Consider the following 20,948-nt stretch of genomic DNA (forward strand, 5'->3'; position numbering starts at 1 on the left):
GGCTATACGGCTGTTTCCACAAGCTGTCGTCCTCCTCCGTGTCTACTAAACAGTAGATGTGTAAAAGTTTGGAGAGAGCTCCTTTAAACCTGCATTAGTTCATTGTTTTGGCCACATGGGGGCAGCAAAACAGGCTGTAAGCACAACTTTGACATATGATGTTGTTTTAGCGAACAGTTGCCTTTTACACATCCAGCAGATGCAGAGCAACATTTATTTGGGGTTGTGTTTCTGGCCTCCTGTAAGTCCAATATCCCCTCCCCTTGTAGCTCTGTTTTGGTCTCCACACACTCCCGAGGGGAAATGTCTGGCTTGTAAGCCTCTAAATGCTCCACTAGGTTCACCGGCTAACTGTGTGTCTGTCTGCCGATTAGTGCTTGGCAGGTTTATCTGAGCGTTATCGCTGAAAGCAGCTGCCTGGTGTGAGTTCAGCGTGAGATGATGACTGAACGTTGCCGTTTTTCAGGAAGTTCCCAATTCACGGTTTCTTTACAGTAATTCACACGGAGCATTGAGTGGATCTGTTAACTTAATCTGTTTCTCCACTTTCTTCTGTATTCAGCTAAATCTTATTTATATCTCATCTCATACGGCGTTCCACTTTTCTCCACACAGATTACATATCTTTGGTAGAATGAAATGTTAAGCACAGAGAAAGTCTCTATGAACGACTCTGCCGTTACCTGCGAACAGGAAAAAGGAAATCAAAGGGAATACAAATATTCCAAACAAGAAGCACAAGGTCAAGTTGAAATCAGACTTAAACTCTTGTGTTCACTTGCTCCACTCCATCCCTCAGTACCTTGGCAGGGTAGGACAGCATAGTGCCACAGGGTATGAATAAACCCTTAGGCCATCATCTGTAGCCCCCTCAGCGCTGTCAGAGGTGGCACTTGTGACTAGTTAATCCAAAGTAATGAGATGTCAGAGGCTTGAAATCTGGTGGAGAAATGGTGGTGTTTTAAAGGAGTTCTAGTGCTCTCTGCAGTCCCCAACAGAAAGAGCCAGAGACTCTTCCTCCACAGACAGATCGTTACACCAGTTTCAAAGCAGAATACAAGCAGTAATCACGGCTTTGGTGACTAGCCGATGAATTATTCTCCTTTCAACATGCAAGTGGGAAGTTCATTTGAATAATCTTAAATCAACACTGCTAACATTTCACAAAAAAAAAGAATCCTCATTTTGTATTGCCTCTGACTCATCATCTGGAACCGAGAATGCAGTTTGTGTTGGTGTAGAAATGGCACACAGCTATACATTTGGCAACGCACTCATCTTGTTAGGCTGTTTGTACGCCACCGTCTTCATCTGTGCTTCGAGCCAAGCATTAGCAACACCTATAAGTACTAAATGAATTCACTGATCTCAGCGGTACGCGGCGCTAAAATCGCATCGGCACAATTAACTCCTGCACTCTGACACGGACTCACACGGACGACGTGATGGACAAACATCAAAGAAGCAACGAGGAAATGGAAATGGCCGGGCAGCAGCAGCTCGGGCTCAGCCACAAGGTGAGAGACAGAGTGAGACTAATGCAATGGGACGTGCTAAATGTGAGCTAAAGCACCGGCAGGATGTGGAGCAAGAGGGCTTCAAAGCGGGGGTGTGGGGCGTTGAGCGGTGGTGGCTCTAATCCGGACTGACATTGTGTGAACTACAGTAACTAAACCGCACATCAACATGGAGGTCCATTGACTCACTTCAGAAGATGATCTTATCCCTTAAGACAGGCTGACACACACAGAAACAGACAGTCACATGGGGGGGACGGTTTGTAATGATTTCTTCAAATTCAGATTTCACATTATGTGTGACAGAATTATTTCAACTCAGATGTCCAGTGTGACTTTCCCTCAGTCGATCAGGCTGCTGTTGCTCTCTCCGCTAAGGAAGCTAGCGTGCCGTGTATAACGCAGAATTATGACTCCCGATCTCGTGGGAAAGAGCACGACATTACAAGAACATTCCATGTGTCATGAGAACGCATGTTCCCGTGTTGTTCCCGTGTCAGTTGTGCGCCTCTTTTCACTCGTAATTTTTACGCCACGCAACAAAACTACTGTAACGGCTGCAGTTAGTTAGAAAAACATCATGGTTGACCTTAAAATAAGGTACCTAGGTACTAGGGATGCACCGATACCGATACCAGTATCGGGTATCGGGTCCGATACTGTGCTCATGTACTCGTACTTACAAAACGGCACCGATACCACTTTACGGTGGTGGAGAGAGGGAGCAGCGAGCCCTCTGTCCACGGTGCGGCGAGGTCCGGGCGGGGAACGCTGTAAAGCTGCGCCCGTGAGCCACCTTCGCCCGAGCCTTCCCAAGCCGACCTAGAGCCGGTGGCGGCGCACCGCCTCGTATGCGGGACTCCCCAGCCTGCCGTGTGTCGCTCACACCCTCCAGCTGGCTGTTAACGAGGCTCTTTAGACACAGAGAAGTACTCGTATCGGTACTCGGTATCGGTGAGTACCCAAATGTAAGTACTTGTACTCGGTCTGAAACAGAGTGGTATCGGTGCATCCCTAGTAAGTACGTAAGATAAGTTAAATACATACGGAAACAACGTAATAGAAGTATGGAAAACACATCACAAACGTAACGTAAAGTCAAAATAACTCAAAGGACAGTAACAGCGGTCTCAAAGACCGGTCTCCTGGTTGAAAGTCCTGTGTTTGTTGGACGACCCGCTCTCCCCTCTGAGCCACAGCCACTAGGAACATGTCACCCAGTCCAACAACGGCTCACTGATGGGTTCTTAGTTGTTGGTATTTTGACATGAAAGGAGCTCTACGGCACAGAGCAATAAGCTCCATCAGGTAATACTGGTTAGTCGGATCGGTTCATTGTTGGATTTGATCTTTTCAGGGGGGGGTTTGTTAACACTAAGAAAAATATAGAATAGCCCCCAGCCTCATCCTTTAAAACTCAAATGGTTGAGCCAGTAGATATTGAGCACAACAGGCAAGGCTTGGCTCTGGTTCAGTCCGGTCTTATTCAGGCCAGTGCTAACCTGACGTGCGGGAACACCCAAGGACCCAACCTGTTCACACACAATCTGCAGTGGCACAATCCCATTACTCAGCCTGTTATTGGCCCCTTTCACACAGTGCAGCGCAGCACTGGATCAGTCAGCCACAGCCGGCCCTGTTGCCTCTCCGGGGAATAGACTGGCTGCTTGATTTTCTAAGGTGCTCGTCTCACCCCCCCCCCCCCCCCCATTGTCCTCACTCCTCCGTGCTCGCCGTCTATCTTCCCCTCGGTCTCTCTCTCCCTCCTCTCCCTCCCAGTCTCTCTATCTCCCTTGCTCATTCTCTGCCTACCTCGGTTGCCCTTGCTCCTCCTCAGCCTCCCTTCTCTCTCTCTCTCTCTCTCCCTCCCTCTCTCTCTCCCCTTGCCACGGTCCCGGCTCTTTCTCTGGACAACAGAAAACCTTATTTAGCAGTCTGCTCAGCACAGCCGTGGCAAAGCTGCCAATTCACCTGCTTAGATTGCTGTATTCTCTACCCTGTCTCCACAACCCTTTGCAATTACAATCCCTGCATAAGTAAATGCACCTGGTACACAGCCATGTCTGATCAGCACCCTGTATCATATCCACACCTTTAGCGAATGCTTTATTCCACATGGTTACACACCACCAACAAACAGTGATTTTAAAACATGAAAGCAGCCATTACCTGACCTCGGTTATTGAATTTCTGTGTGAAAGAGTGAAGAGTGCACGTTTGGAAGAAAGCAAGACCTCCTGGTCAACGTGTGAGTGCCTGTGTGTTGTCAGATGATACAGCCTTTGTAACACCGCGCTGTGCTTTGAAACCATTCAAGGCAGATGTGGAAGCGGCTACGATTCATCCTGAATTACAATGCCAGCGAGGGGACACCTAATGTCACGCATGTTTGTGTACCGGATACATTTCTGTCACACGGAATGACAAGATTTATTTACTTTTTTTTAAAGATTGGCATTTTTACGCCAACAGAGAAATGTGCAAAGTTAGTTTTTTGTGATTCTCTATTGATTATGAGTCTGAACTGACAGGTGTTAAGATGTTTGGGGGGGTATGAAAGGAGTGAGGGGTGCTGACTTTTCCCTAAAGAGGAAAAGCATTGTTGTAAGAGAATCACTGAAAAATAGATTTCATTCACGTGTTGACTCATCGCTACAGTTAGAAAATCACAGAGCGTGTCTGTTCTTCTGACTTCTACCACCTGACATGTGATACATACTGGATTTCCATTATCCTTCTATCTGTGCAGTGTGATACCTGATTTATACTTCTGTGGAAAAGCTTGCGCAGAGCTCCTGCTGAGCCGCAGAGATGGTTTGAGAAGCTCGTAGAGAGAGCCACAGAGATGGTTCGAGAAGCTCGTAGAGAGCCACAGAGATGGTTCGAGAAGCTCGTAGAAAGCCACAGAGATGGTTCGAGAAGGTCGTAGAAAGCCACAGAGATGGTTCGAGAAGGTCGTAGAAAGCCACAGAGATGGTTCGAGAAGCTCGTAGAGAGAGCCACAGAGATGGTTCGAGAAGCTCGTAGAAAGCCACAGAGATGGTTCGAGAAGGTCGTAGAGAGCCACAGAGATGGTTCGAGAAGCTCGTAGAGAGCCACAGAGATGGTTCGAGAAGCTCGTAGAGAGCCACAGAGATGGTTCGAGAAGCTCGTAGAGAGCCACAGAGATGGTTCGAGAAGCTCGTAGAAAGCCACAGAGATGGTTCGAGAAGCTCGTAGAGAGCCACAGAGATGGTTCGAGAAGCTCGTAGAAAGCCACAGAGATGGTTCGAGAAGCTCGTAGAGAGCCACAGAGATGGTTCGAGAAGCTCGTAGAAAGCCACAGAGATGGTTCGAGAAGGTCGTAGAAAGCCACAGAGATGGTTCGAGAAGCTCGTAGAAAGCCACAGAGATGGTTCGAGAAGCTCGTAGAAAGCCACAGAGATGGTTCGAGAAGCTCGTAGAAAGCCACAGAGATGGTTCGAGAAGCTCGTAGAAAGCCACAGAGATGGTTCGAGAAGCTCGTAGAAAGCCACAGAGATGGTTCGAGAAGGTCGTAGAAAGCCACAGAGATGGTTTGAGAAGCTCGTACAGAGACGCACCTCCTGAAAAATGTAAATGTAAATCAAATACCTCACATCTGTTACAAACCTTATTTATTCTAGGCACGGGAGCTCCTCCTCATCATCCTCCAACTCTTCCATATTTTCTTTTCCAGCCATCATCATAACCTTTATTTAACTAGGAAGTCACATTGAGATTAAAACCTCTTTTACAAATGAGACCCAGCCAGGACAGGGTCAAACAGCAGCATCCAACACATAAAGACAACATTGAATCACGACAGCAACAATAGATACGACAAAATACATGACATCATCATACAGAGCGTTAACAGGGCAGCATGTTGCTCATGGGTTTACTATTTAAACTAAACAACTGCAGCCAGCAGTGACCACTTCCTTTATTCTATGTTTGAAATCATTTAAAGAGATGAGGGTCTCATGTTGAAGCTTGGCCTGCAGATCGTTCCAGGACTAGGACTGTGCTGGAAAAATAGAAACAGTCTGCACATTCCTAAGGTCATGACAGGTGACACTCATTGCCCTTAAAGCCTATTTTTGTTTTGGTGTTGCATGCCTAGTCAACGAACTTGTAGCGCCTATTTGAGGACAAGTAACCCTAAAAAGGACAGAAGTGTCATCCGAGACAGACAATGTGAGATATACGACTGTGAGCATACACGCAAGGGTATAAATGTCGCGAAACGGAGAGACTCAGGGCTCTCAGCCCTGAACATTTATGTTGATGGTTGTTTGCCCACTTGCAAGTGTTTATTAAACCTTTAAAAGACTCTCTCTTGATTTTCGAGTCCTTCTTCACAGAAATTGCCTCCACAAGGACTAGGACCAGGACCAGGACCAGGACAGTAGTGGATCAGGCTTGTTTTGCCAGCTTCTGTACTGATAGAAGGAACTTTAAACTGAAGCCATTTACGTGACCTTAGATTATAACTGTTTTGGAGAATTACAAACTTCCGGCTTCAGTAAGTCAGAAGTTTGCCAGCGATGATCTTACAGACTAAAGTGTTCCAGTGTTGTATCCTCCGCAGAGTGAGGGATGACCATCCTACCATGCTGTATAAGGTACAATGATTAGTGACATACCTCAGGGCTGAGTCATACAGGGGTCAAGTTTAGACAAGGTGCACGTTGAGGCAAACCTGTAAATAGTATCACTAAAATCAATCTGAGTCAAGAAAAGAGCAGCAACTAAGCGTTTTCTTGATGCCGTGGTAAAACAGGCCTTTAGCCTGAACAGAAAAGCCAGTGTGAACTCCATGGAGTTGTGTTGGGCTGATACTTGGATATGGAACTATTGAATCATGTCTATCACATAAATCAAAGGACAAAGGAAAGCAAAGGATTTGAAAACCATGGGTCCAAATCAAAAAGAAATGACATGCTACGTACAATCCGCCGCAGTGATATGTATTCCTGGCGTTGCCGAGAGATGCCTGCACAGAACGCACACAGCCACAAGAGCATAAATCAGGCATACGAGTGTCTAGTTTAATTCCCGAGCCCTCGGGAGTACTCTTAGGGTCTATTTCTGTAAAACAGCACCAAGGTTTGTGAGGAATTGCATCACAGCCACATAATGTGAGATCATTAAGCTATAAAGACCCCTTAAAATAGAAAAAAAAAGAAATAGGTGGGGATATTTTAACAGGTGGAACGGATCTCACAAAATGTTCCAAACAGCCTTTTTTATCACACTCGGTGCCTTTCAGGTCCGTCCAGATTCAATGAATAATTGAAGGGGGGCTGAGAAGAATTCTAATCTCACAGTGGTTGAGAAGGTGTTTAACATGAAAGCCAGTTGATTGTGGGATTCATCAAAACCTTTCACAGCGAGCAGCTGCTTGTAATGCGTCCGCGGGCCAAACAGAACCTGCCCATAACAAGCAGGACGGGGTTTTACTCAACTTGCAAAATAAGTCGTTGTAAATGTATAAGAAAGGTGTCAAATGTACTCAGACAAAGGTTTATGTTCCGTGGTATATACTGAACAAAGAGAAAGTAGAAAGTTGTTGATGAGTAACAGATTGTTTCCTCGTACAGAACAGATTTTGGGTTTAAACTCAGTGAAGACCGAGGCAAGGGTGTGTCTGTTTTGATCCAGAGGACACGGAGTGCATGCAGAATATGGAGATTACACCACGGTTAATTAAACTAGAAAAGTTTCATCATTATGGCTGTGATAATTTTCCATCTGTCACTTTGGCCTCTGTGTTCTTAATTTGCTCTTTATGTTCCTAATCTAAATTAGCCTGCTTGAATATTTAACATAAAAGAAAACTACCATATGAGATTAGTTTTGACCCGAGCACTTCCATATAAACTCCTTCTTGCCTGAGGAGCATCTAGTCGTGTGTAATGGCTGAGTTTGGATCTCCTAGATCGGCGGTCAGCAACCTGCGTCTCTTCAACCTGCGTCTCTTCAACCTGCGTCTCTTCAACCTGCGTCTCTTCAACCTACATCTCTTCAGCTCCTCTCCAGAGGCTCCCTGTGGAGTTATAAACATGGAAATGAATAACTGTTCTTTTGTTTACATTTTTATTGATCATTGTTGTAGGTCTATGGTACGACGGTACGACGGAGTATAAGGGCCACATTGAGGGAAAAAATAAATCTGAGATCTAGAGAATAAAGTCATAATATTATATAGTAGTAATTTTACGTGTTATTTTCTTTTTTTCTTGTAAAGTTATGACTTTATTCTCGTAATATTACGACTTTTTTTCTCGTTAAGTTATGACTTTATTGTGTAAATCTCAGATGTTTTTCCCTCAATGTGGCCCTAATACTCGTAGTACATTGTCTCTTTGGCCCTCACTGCATTAGACTTATATTCTATATACTTAGACTATAAACTGTGTTACCTTCATCACAATGATCACGTTTTGCGGCTCCAGACAGATCTTGTTCTGTTTTTGATAGTAAAGGTTGCCGACGGATGTTCTAGGTGTAAATCACAACAGAGAAATGTCAGGAAATGTTTTCTAAACTCCGAGCAGTAGGAGTTTAATAAGTATTGAAGAGTGTTAGCAGCCTTGTTCTGAAGATCATTGCACTCTCTCATTTCCAACAACCGCAGATGCATCCGTTTAAACATCCGGATGTGTGGTGCAGTGATTTATCGGACTGTTACATCACTTTGACTGACTCTCCATATTCAGGACGATAAAAGCCAATTTACAGCGTCTCAACAATGCTGCTAACAGCCAACAAGATAACGAATATGCTTCGCACTCTTAAAAGCGTGTTACCAATGTGTCAGATGAACGAGAGGACCCTTAAATACTCTCTGATACGGAAAATACATTCCATGTGCCGGAGGGAAAAACAACCCACTGATGTGCTCCGTGTCAATGTGAAGAGAAGAGAGCAATATTTGGGAAAGATACAGTCTACACACAGTGCACACAGTGCACGCAGTGCACATAGTGCACGCAGTGCACGCAGCGGGCTTTGTGTCTGTGTGTGTGTGTGTGTCAACTGTCAATTGTCCGAGCAATTGAGTGTGTCTTTATCATCTGCTGTGATACCACGCTGACCTTCACCGGGCTCGCTGGGAAACTGCAAATAGCTCGGGGCAACAAGTCATCAGGATGCACACAAATTACAATGTCAGCGATGCTATTAGACTGTTTGTGGACCGGCCCTGGGAGGACGGGGACTCGACCTGAGGAAAGTTAAACAGAGACACTCCACAGTGAAACGCCACAACTTCTGACTAAACTCATTCACAATGAAAGGCCCTGAAAGGGTATTGTCTCAATCAGCTTCTTGTTCTCAGTGGTGGAGGAGGATTCAGATCCTTACTACTAGTACTGAGTAAAAGTACGGATACCACACATAGACTGTACTGAAGAAATTTTGACGCCTCAAATTCGGCATTTTGTCCGTCATCATCTTGGTTTTTGTCCGTCTCCATCTTGGTTTTTGATCGTCTCCATCTTGGTTTTTGATCGTCTCCATCTTGGTTTTTGATCGTCTCCATCTTGGTTTTTGGCACCCAAAAGTGAGAGCAGAGGGCGGAGCTAAGTACAACCGAACGCTGAATTAGACATTTTTATGCAACCCAACATGTTACAATTAACTTTCCTAAACTGTAAACACGCTGTGATTAAAGGGTTAAAGTTGTAAGATGAAAACACGGACAACTCCCAGACCGGACAACGCCGTGGTTACGGCCTGTCAATCAGCAGGTAGCCCCGCCCTAAAGCATCCCCTGCTTTATGGTCTATCTGACTCTAAATGGGACCATCATTTACTAAATGAACATCATGCTGTATTAAAGAAGACTTGAAACATAAAGTCATGTTTACAATGTTTACTGAGGTCATAAATCAAGAGAGAAGTAGAAGCTCATCTTCTATCAGACGTCTATAGAAGCAGAGGAGTCGCCCCCTGCTGGCTGGAGTGGGAAAAAGGTGATGCCATATACGTCCGTGCACCAATCAGGGTTTAGCAACATGTGAAAAGTGATGACAGTTGTGGGTTTTTTATCTCAGCCAGGAGGATCATGAGACGGCTGAGTGCATCGCTGCCTCTCAGCCGCTACTCTGCGCCCAGAGACACAGCGGTTTGCTCAGTAGACTTGAAGCCTGGGTAAAGTCGTGGTTACGCCTGTGAGACGGAGCTGAGAGGCAGAGAGCCGGTGCAGACATCGACTGATCTGTTGTGTGAAACGTGTGAGTGAAAAACACACCTGGCCGAGATCTGCACTCTACTGAGTGCATCTTTCTAGTTTATGTTACTCTGCAGGCCTCTGTCAACCAAACATGATCAAACCACCACATATGATGAAGAAAATTAACTGTTAAAGGGACTGTTTGTAACTTCTTACACGTATAAATCCTTGCTGGTCGGTGTCTCATGTGCGCTCTCGTGTGTCTACGCTGTTCAGACTCAGACTCCAACACAAACTACAGTGAAGCACCAAAACCTCTTGGTTGTATCTAGTGAAGCTGTTAAACAGTGTTGGCCGCGGTCGGAGGACGCGGGGGAGACCGTAGCTTTGGTCTCCAGGACCGGAGTCTCTGCTGTACTCTGCTCCTCTGCTCCTCTGCTGCCTTCACTCACACACCGCGCTCCTTCTCTCTCTCTCTCTCTCCACCTCTCACGTGCATGCTGCTCACTCCACACTGCAGAAGAGTTAGTTTAGCTCTGAGAATATCTAGTGAATGTTCAGTGGACGTTTGTGCAGAAATAACTGCTGGTCAGCTAACATTACTGCCAAGCAGCTGAAATATAGAGTGATATTGTGCTTTTAGCTGACGTGTGTCTCCTCACTGTGTTGAGTGATGCTCCTTCATGTCTATGTAGAGCGAGCACAAGCGCCAGCAACAGGACGCTGACTTTAGTTGACTTAACGGACACAGTGAACAGTCTTTTATTAACTCTTAATAAATAATACCTGATAATGTTTTTAGAACTTTCACTTTAATTGTTGCTTTGTAATCATGACTTTATCATACCATAAATAAATACTTAAATAGCTGGTTCCCCCTCAGGTAAACACTGTTATCTCTGTCAGCACTGTTGCTGTTGTTTGTACTGTTAGCGATTAGGCTTGCCGCGGTAGACGGTGTTACATGGTGTTAGATGGTGTTACATGGTGTTAGATGGTGTTAGATGGTGTTACATGGTGTTAGATGGTGTTACATTGTGTTACATGGTGTTAGATGGTGTTACATGGTGTTAGATGGTGTTACATGGTGTTACATGGTGTTAGATGGTGTTACATGGTGTTAGATGGTGTTACATGGTGTTAGATGGTGTTACATGGTGTTAGATGGTGTTACATGGTGTTACATGGTGTTAGATGGTGTTACATGGTGTTACATGGTGTTAGATGGTGTTACATGGTGTTAGATGGTGTTACATGGTGTTACATGGTGTTAGATGGTGTTACATGGTGTTAGATGGTGTTACATGGTGTTACATGGTGTTAGATGGTGTTACATGGTGTTAGATGGTGTTACATGGTGTTACATGGTGTTAGATGGTGTTACATGGTGTTACATGGTGTTAGATGGTGTTACATGGTGTTAGATGGTGTTACATGATGTTACATGGTGTTAGATGGTGTTAGACGGTGTTAGATGGTGTTACATGGTGTTACATGGTGTTAGATGGTGTTACATGGTGTTGGATGGTGTTAGATGGTGTTACATGGTGTTACATGGTGTTACATGGTGTTAGATGGTGTTACATGGTGTTGGATGGTGTTAGATGGTGTTAGATGGTGTTACATGGTGTTGGATGGTGTTACATGGTGTTAGATGGTGTTACATGGTGTTGGATGGTGTTAGATGGTGTTAGATGGTGTTACATGGTGTTACATGATGTTACATGGTGTTAGATGGTGTTACATGGTGTTGGATGGTGTTACATGGTGTTAGATGGTGTTACATGGTGTTACATGATGTTACATGGTGTTAGATGGTGTTACATGGTGTTGGATGGTGTTACATGATGTTAGATGGTGTTACATGGTGTTAGACGGTGTTAGATGGTGTTAGATGGTGTTAGACGGTGTTAGATGGTGTTACATGGTGTTACATGGTGTTAGATGGTGTTACATGGTGTTGGATGGTGTTAGATGGTGTTACATGGTGTTACATGGTGTTAGATGGTGTTACATGGTGTTGGATGGTGTTAGATGGTGTTACATGGTGTTACATGGTGTTGGATGGTGTTACATGGTGTTAGATGGTGTTACATGGTGTTGGATGGTGTTAGATGGTGTTAGATGGTGTTACATGGTGTTACATGATGTTACATGGTGTTAGATGGTGTTACATGGTGTTGGATGGTGTTACATGGTGTTAGATGGTGTTACATGGTGTTACATGATGTTACATGGTGTTAGATGGTGTTACATGGTGTTGGATGGTGTTACATGATGTTAGATGGTGTTACATGGTGTTAGATGGTGTTAGATGGTGTTAGACGGTGTTAGATGGTGTTACATGGTGTTACATGGTGTTAGATGGTGTTACATGGTGTTGGATGGTGTTAGATGGTGTTACATGGTGTTACATGGTGTTAGATGGTGTTACATGGTGTTGGATGGTGTTAGATGGTGTTACATGGTGTTGGGGCATACATCGATTACATAACTTGTAATTTTTGATAGAAATAAAATCTATTTAGTTCATTTTGGCGAATCAGTGGCGTCTTATCTATACATAGTCGGACAACGGACGCTACAATGTGAAAGTGAAAGTGTCTCAGCTCAGAGCAGCAGGAGTCAGTGTTGTCGCAGTGAAAGCTGGACCAGAGAGGTCCGACACACCGCCACCCGACGTTAAAGATCAGAGTAAGCGCTCTACATATAATGAGCACCACCTTTTCTTGTAGAAAATGTAATCGGTAACACCGGTGTTATCACAAGTTTGAGAATCTCCTCACCGTGACATCCATATTAGCGATATTAGCACCGTTAGCTGCGAACCGCCGGCTCGTTGTCGCCGTGTTGAGAGACGTTGAAATGCTCCCAGTCCCGTATTTAGCATCTTAAAGTTTACTGGGGCTTCAAAAAAATAGGAAATTCAAATTGCGATGGGTCAAATTGGTTCAAGTGGCCGATCAGATCAATTAGATGGGCTTCTTAAATTTGGTAAACTTTGAAAGTGGAAACAGCTGGTGTCAGATAACTCCTGCAGGACAGTGTACTAATTATATACGGGGAGATTGGGGGGGCAGTCAGGCTTGATAAACTGACAGACTGATAGGGATGAAAAGAGCCACCTGAGGACAGTTTGAATCACAGAGCGCGATGGGAGATGGGGTGAAATAGGAAAGGGAGGAGGTGAGGAACACAGTGACACTGAGGATTATGGTGTGAAAGAGAAAGGAAGAACAAGAACAGGATGACATAATACACAGAGAGATGGCAGGCCAAGGAAAGACACATCCAGCATCGGTGCGATACTACTAATGAGGCGGCTGTGTGCTGTTCCGGTGTTTCGGCCTCTTCGCCGTGGTCACCTCTGTCGCCGCCGCCGATCGCTTCGGGCAAGCAGCCATAAAGCGTGCTGAAATATACATAGCTCTGCAGTCGCGGGCGGTGAGGGTACAGGTGTGGAAATTAGCCATTCGATCCAAAGGGGGCCCCGCTCGCTGTTACCTTGGAAACCAGCTCAGGTCTGTGGAAATACTTTGCTCTGTGTTGCCTACCTGAAAGTTGCCTCTATGGCAGGAGAGGAAGCTGATGTGGTGAAGGAGGAGAGGACTGAACTACTCTTTCAATACGTCCTGATTATTCTCTTTATTTGACGGACTATTATGGATTTAAATAACTTCTGCAGCGCTGCATGCTCATATAATGTCAATTAATCATCCGATAATGATCAGCTTCAAAGAATCTCATATTTTGCAGCATATAATCAACTTCCTGTTCTCAGACACCGTTTGTAGTTGTAGCCTACCTACGAAAGAGTAACGCACTGTAATCGTATACATCCCACAAAATCAATTTGCATGTAATCCACTTAATTGTAAACCAGTTAGTAAAGAGCGACGAACGCTGCGTTTGGAGGAGGTAATGCTGGATGAGCGGGTCAAAACACAGCGGCCTTTCGCCCAGGAGAGAACGGTGTTTGTACTAAAGTTTGTGTCCCATGTGAAACCAGAAGTCCACATTGATTTATTGGTCACGTAGCTTCGTACTTAAGTTACGCCACTTCTGGTGTTATTTCAACCAAACCGCAATCTTTTCCAAAAACCTAACTACGCAGTTTTGTTGCCTAAACCTTACTGAGTAGTTTTGTTGCCGAGACCTAACTAAGTAGTTTCATTTTGAAAAGACTGGAGCAGAAATGTACTTGTGTGTCACGAGTTGCTGAATATTTGTAGGAAAACTGAGAAATGAGGAATAATATTTTGTAAGGAAGCATACGAACCGTTGGATGCACGTACCATTAGCATTACGTGCACTAAGTTTCACATAAACCCACAGCAGTGGAATTTCTTTGTTGTCGAGCTGTTTGTCTGCTTCTTTTTCCATTACCCGCATTCCCTCGTTGAGGCCGAGGCCAAGGCTCTGTATTCATTTTCTTTTCTCATTCTTCTCGCCTCACAAAATGGATCAGAAGTGGATGATGCTATTGTGTGCTTTCTCTTCCTCCCCTCTGAAGCCCCAGTGGAAGATTACTAGCCTTTCTGTACTCCGCAGAGTTCAGGTAGAGTATGCTTTGTGCTTCATCTCACAGGGAGTGTGAAGCCACAGAGATAACTTTTGACAATTTTTTCCATTTTCCTTTTTGGGCATTTAGTGGTTACACTCAGCCGACACAACAAGCAGGACGGGAGTCGGACTGACGGGAGTTTATGTCTGAATGGACACATTTACACTTATCTATCCCCATTAAAGGATTAAATTCATTGTCCGAGGTTCTGAGAAAACATTATTTTTATGCACAAGGCTTAAGGGATTTCATAAAGGAAGGCAGTCAAAATAGGTCAAAGCAGTCCATCAGAACATGCACGTCATTTTCATATGCTTTGAGTTGAGTTTCATTTCCCCGTTGCTAATGCTAATGGCTTTGGGCATTTGTGTACTTTTTTTTGTATCATCAGAACTCCGCTGGAGACACTTTTGGCATATAGCCCCGCAAACTTTTGATCTTAGAGGGGAAAAGTGCCTTTAATCTTGATGCAACTGTGCTAGACGAGCGGCGTCCCCGGGGTTCCTGGTGAGAGCGGCGAATGACTGAGTGGCAGTAAAGCCAGTGTCATCAGCGCAGAGCCGGGCTCACTGATTCCTGGTCTTATAATACTCCATGCTGCACGGCCTCAGCTGTGCTTGTGTTCCCCTCTCATCTTGTCCATCTGTGTCTGGGACCACGAGGGCACTCCAGTCCTCTACCTTGCTCTCTCTCTCTCTATCTCCACATCCTCCCTCCACCGTTACGGTCGAGCCTAAATAAAGATGAGCTCGGTCTCTGAGTAGTTTATTAGGGAGGAACTCAGGAGAGACATGCCAGAGTGAAAAAGCCAAAATCTAATTTTTAACCATGGTATTTTCTACAAACAATGTTGTAAATGTGAACTATCTCCTTGAAAGAAACAGTTACTGACAACAACAAGAATACCCTCAAGGACCCAAAAATACCTTTTATTGGGTGTCACTTAAATTTCAAAGCATCATCAATGAGCCGTCGTGCAGGTAACCATGCAGCTCTGCAGCACTTTGGTCCGAGCTATAACAGGTTATCATCGGAGATTTTGAGCTTTGGCTGACTCGGCGAGAGAGAGAAAGGTTAGTACGAGAGGATTAGGACACAGACGCACTGCGGCCCGATATGTTGGCTGGCTCATCACAAAAGAAAAAAGAAAGAAAAGAAAAGTCCGAGCTTTAAAATGATCCTCAGATAAACTCCGATCAATCAGAGTAGTTAACGAGTTAAATCAGGAGATTCTCCAAACATATATTTACTTCTCTAATTCTCTGTTAGTTGAATAAGAAGCTGAAACAGTTTATACTTTGTGTCATCTCTGATTTCAGTGACAGTGACTGTTAAAAGAGATTAAACAATAAATAGAATAAAAACCTGGCCTGCCTTTCCACCCACACATCACTCACTACTTCTTCTACAGATCAAATATTCATACAACTAGTTCAAATATTGGATTGGCTTGAAGAGCGTCCTGTCTCAGCGCTCTATTCACATTTTTAAATCTCCTCCCACGTAACTGGAGCATGATTCAAGAACTGATGAACTTATTATTGTAATGAACTCCCACATCATTAGTATGTGAAGACATGATTGTGCTCACCTCTGCTCATTAAGCTCACTCATTCATTAATTACTCAGCGGCAGGGCTTGTTCTGAACGTGACCGCTGGTAAGAACAGATACAGCAGAGTAATCATTTTCTCTACGTGGATACCTGCAGCGCCCGCGCCGTGTCAGAACCGAGCTCGCGTTACGCAACTTGGCTTAACTGCTGCATAACTTCTCAAGCGTCCGTGGTAATTACATTCAACGAACTGAGCGCTGTAATGAGAAACTTTGCTTCATGTCTCTCTAATATTTGCCTTCGAGGTGATCAATAATGTACTCGGTGTGTTTGCAAAAAGTAAAGTCTGTGTGGTTTCAATATTGAAGGGCCTCGGCTGCCAAAAGCAAATTATGGACTTGAACTTGGATTCCAGTGCTTTATTAAAAATGAAGAAGTGGTACTTTAAGAATAATCTGAAGGTGCTTATTGGGATTCCAGCTTTACCTTTGGCATAAGGCTGATTGTAGATTTATTGCTTGGACACTGAGGTCACTGGCTTGCACCAGCTATTCATAAATCCATCACTAACGTATGAGTGTAACATCCTTTCTCAGTTACTAACTATCTCATTTCAAACTAGTGATCTACTCATTCAGGTTGCACCATTAAAACTTAGGAAATGTCTATAAAGTAAATGTGTAAATTGGCTGCTTTAGGAAAAATACTGTATGTACGCCGTCCAATCGCAAGCCGTCAATGTTTTATAGGCGGCCAAGCAATAAATGTAACTGAACTATCACGCCTTGGTAGTAGAGGCCTTAGTAGAACTATTCTGATGCATATTGTACATGGTGAAATTGTGAGCATTATTCATAGATTAAAATGAAATATCTGATTATGCTAACCTAACTGACGCTAAGTCAGTGGTCATTCCCCCCTTTGGAGGAAGACATATTTATTATAATAATAATATTTAATAGACCAATGTATTGACAACTATACTGACAACGTTATGAATGAAGCTTCGAACTACTCGGCGCAGCCTACTTCATCATATTTGTACTTTTGATTACTGTCAGATGAGCACGTTGTTCGTCTTGTTCGTCTCCGAAGCATCGTCTGTTTTTCTTTTTGTCAAATATCTGTCCATTCTGTAAACCTCCAGACGGCCTGTCTGAATGAACACCACTGCTACCATGGATGTATAAAGAGCCGTGAAAAAGATTCAAACATAAAAAACATTAACTGCGCATCACATTTCCCACAGTTTGAGAACCACTGCGTTCTGTAGTCATTCAGTCTGCTGTTAGTAACATAACACTTTGTAAATTGAGGAACATTGAGTTGTATTGTTCCCAGTTAAGATCATATCATGTCATATATGTAGGACCATATTCCATATATACCTCTGTTAATATTCAGTCGCAACGATTCATACATTAGCCTTCTAAAGTTAGTTCTATGCAACCTTTGCAGTTAATTATGTTTGCTAAACACTCATCTGCAACCCGTTTCTATACAGCCTAGTGACAGGTAAATATGTACTCAGTAAACACTCATGTTATAAATAGGCTGAGTCTGAACGTATGAAAAGCGAAGCTGCGACCGGCTCCAGGAACTGAAAACTCCCAAAATGTCAAAGGATTAATTACCGACGATGACACCTCAGCTCTTCATCTGACGATGTCTGGATGGAGCCGTGATGCATCTGAAGGATATGCCCTGCCACTAAACCCCTGCAAATTCGTTTGGTTGCCGGGTCGTACGGATGAGGCGGTGGGCTGCGGGGAGAGGGAGGGTCATTATACTCAAAGTAATGAAGGGATCTGCGTTAATGTCCTTTTGTTGAAGCGTTACATTTTACCTCTTCCTCCTCTGGGACGCTATTCAGACCCATCAATGAGGTTGGTAATTTCTTTTTCACGTCCTAATTGTCTTTCTTTTTGTCTGCTTTTTATCAGAGGCATACAGTCTCTGTTGCTTGAATGAATTTGTGCCAGTGGCGTAAGGTCTATTACGTGTTGATCATGGCATTTTAATGCATCATTTGTTGGAGTTATGCACAGAATAACACGTTGAAATGAGGTCATTTCGGTCTGTCTGCCACTGAAAGGTAATTCTAGATGTCCCTCAGATAGCTGATGGATGTTCGGAGTAAACTATCAACACAGGGACTAAATAACGCTGGTTTTGGATACGCTTGGTGTGATCCCACCAGCTGAGGGATTTCCCACATTTATAGCTCTGTGATAGAAACTGTTTCTGGCGTTCACTGCTCCTCTCTAGTGGGCAACACCAATGTTTATCACCACCACCACCATAATTCTGATTAATCACTTTGGTACTCCATTTTTATGTTGGCTAGTAAAAGCTCAAATAGGATAATATCTGGTTATTGAGGAGGGTGGGCATAGTACTCTAGTCTGATGATCGAACAGTATAAACCATGTGTGAACAGTTAACAGTATACTGGCTCTGATCTATCGGCACACTGTTCCTCAGTGTGCCGATAGATCAGAGCCAGTATACTAAACACTAAATCAAATGTGGCTCAATCAGACATTTATCACATCTGATTCTTGAAATCCTCTCGATTGACTTTTCACACATCATACATTCATACAAAATAACACACAACTGGCATTTGGTGACTATTTGGACATCAAACAATGCTTGCAGCACCAACATTTCAAATCTGACATACAAATTTCATTGCATGTTTGAGTCGAACGGCGTGGTGCTGTAACTGTCTCAGTCCTTAGTCCAAAAGTAGGGATGCACGGATACCGATACCAGTATCGGGTATCGGGTCCGATACTGTGCTCATGTACTCGTACTCGCAAAACGGCTCCGATACAACGGCACCGATACCACTTAATGGCAGCGTGACGTTAACCTCTCGTCACCATCTTTCGGGTCCTATCGCACCACCTCCCGATGATGCGGGCGAGACGGGACGGTGGGATCCCACCTCAGGCGGCGCCCGCTGGCTCTCACTTTCATTAGCCCATGGGGTTTTGCTAGCATCCTCTGACTCGCGCATGCGTTAGACTCCTTGGTCCGTGTTTCAAGACGGGTCGGGCGGGTTGCAGACATCACCGCAGACCCCTGGCGCCTTTTAAGTGAGCCGAGCGCCGCCCTGGGGGCACGACGCTGTCGAGGCGCACTGAGGACAGTCCGCCCCGGTGACACTTTGTCCACGGCCCCGGGAAACACATTCGCCCCGAGCCTTTCCAAGCCGACCTAGAGCCGGTCACGGCGCACCGCCTCGTATGCGGGACTCCACGGCCTGCCGTGTGTCGCTCACAGAGATAGATGTAATCATTTCCGAAACTCACAACTTGTTTTTAACTAACAAAATATTCTGCTTCAATCCATATTTGTTGGCGTTTAGCCTTTCAAAAACAACATCTTCACTGTGGTCAAAAAACGGTTTACTCTCCTGCACACGCCTGTATTAACAGGATCTTTAAGTGCTTAACGTCCCGGAGAGACACTGAAGCTGTCGTGGGCTGCAGGCTGCACACCGGTAAATCACCTGTAAATAAAGATTCAGGAGTTTCGTGTTGTAGGACGACCCAGTGTTTCCTATTCATTATCGTTTTCTGTAGGTTTAAGTTGCTGGGGTCAACTTCAGATGTTTGAATTGAATTTGAGAGGATAAAAGATGTTCTTTGAGGATCTAGATTCTTTTCCTCTTAAAGTGCTCCAGATTGATGCATTTAAATGTCAAATACATGCCCCCCCCACCCGGACCACCGTAGTGTCACAAAATATGGGCCCCCAAACATCATTTTCTTTTGGCCCCCAGAAAGCTAGAAGCGGCCATGCATGGCTGTGTGATCCCACTGATTAAATGCAGGGTGTATGTATGAATCAGATATCTGAGCGGCCGTGGGGGAGACTGAAATAATGAACTGACTGCAGCATCAATTAGCAACAACCATGAGGCAGTCTCAGATAATGCTTAGCAATGCACTCTGAGAAGTCAGCCAAACTAATGGAACTGAACTGGGGTGTGTGTGTGTGTGTGTGTGTGTGTGTATGTGTGTGTGTGTGTGTGTGTGTGTGTGTGTGTGTGAGTGTGTGTGAGATTGAAGATGAAACAATAAAATGAATTCTGAAAGGAGTCACATCTGACTGAATTCTGACTGAGTCTTGAATCTCAAAGCAGAACTGAGAGTAATATTTTTCTGTTGGTAAATGGGCCTGTAACTTGATGGGTTTCCCGGCCTGTGAGCGACGCCTAAAGAATACTTCTTCGGGGAACTAACGCCGACTGTTGCGTCTAAGGTAAGAAGCATGTAAAGAAATTCATGGTCTGTCTGCAAGGTCACAGCGACGAGGATGTGAGGACTAACAGATTAAAAGCATCCTGCTGCTGCTGACCCCACAGGAGCCTTCAAGGTGAGCTGCAATGACTGCTGCGCATCTTCTGTGGGCGCTATGACTGCTCATTTTCTAAATGTTTCCACTGTGTTGCTGCTGGTAATGACAAGTTAGTTCAGGATGAAGATAGCGGGCCTCATGCAGCAACAATCTCCTAAATCTCTCTTATATTTACGGCCCGAGCACCGACCGAAGGCCACCGAGGCCCTGTTGTAATTGCTTCGTTAATTATTATTATCATTATTTACGCAAAGTAATCACATTTTTGAGGAGCTAAAGCTGCTCGGAAACGGAACAAATTTGGCACATGTATCCGGACTGGTGAAAGATTAGATATTTCCTGGGTCTCTTGCTCAGATGTGACAAAATGGCTCGATAGCGCCCCCTAAATTTTTTTTAAAATTGAGCCCCTCATTGTGGTTTCACCTAGAAGTATGACATTTGGCAGGTATATGCAACATGTTGAGACGTACAAAAAAGCCTCTTGGAGGTATACCGTAAACCCAACAGGAAATCGGCCATTTTGAATTGAATGTGTTATTTTAGTTTTTTTTTGCCATTTCCAGACACTACACTTTAATTTCTCTTCATTTTCTGTTAAGAGACAAAATAAGAGAAGTCAACTCCAGATGCATGAAATGTTCTTAACCATCCAGGTGTGCTGAATGATGAATCCCACTTGATCATAAATTGGATTGCTTATTATTAGCATGGGTAACACCCCTTAAACACTATGAAAGGACTTTAAATAAAAAGATCCCAT

General features: G+C 44.3%; 1 long non-coding RNA gene across 1 annotated transcript in view; it reads right to left on the reverse strand.

Annotated features, from left to right (window-relative positions):
• LOC141778303 (uncharacterized) overlaps nucleotides 1-20,948 on the reverse strand; it is a 73,671-nt gene that overhangs the window by 39,814 nt on the left and 12,909 nt on the right. The gene's annotated exons all lie outside the window — the stretch shown is intronic.

This window comes from Sebastes fasciatus, chromosome 12 (assembly GCF_043250625.1).
Source record: "Sebastes fasciatus isolate fSebFas1 chromosome 12, fSebFas1.pri, whole genome shotgun sequence".
Classification (NCBI taxonomy): domain Eukaryota; kingdom Metazoa; phylum Chordata; class Actinopteri; order Perciformes; family Sebastidae; genus Sebastes; species Sebastes fasciatus.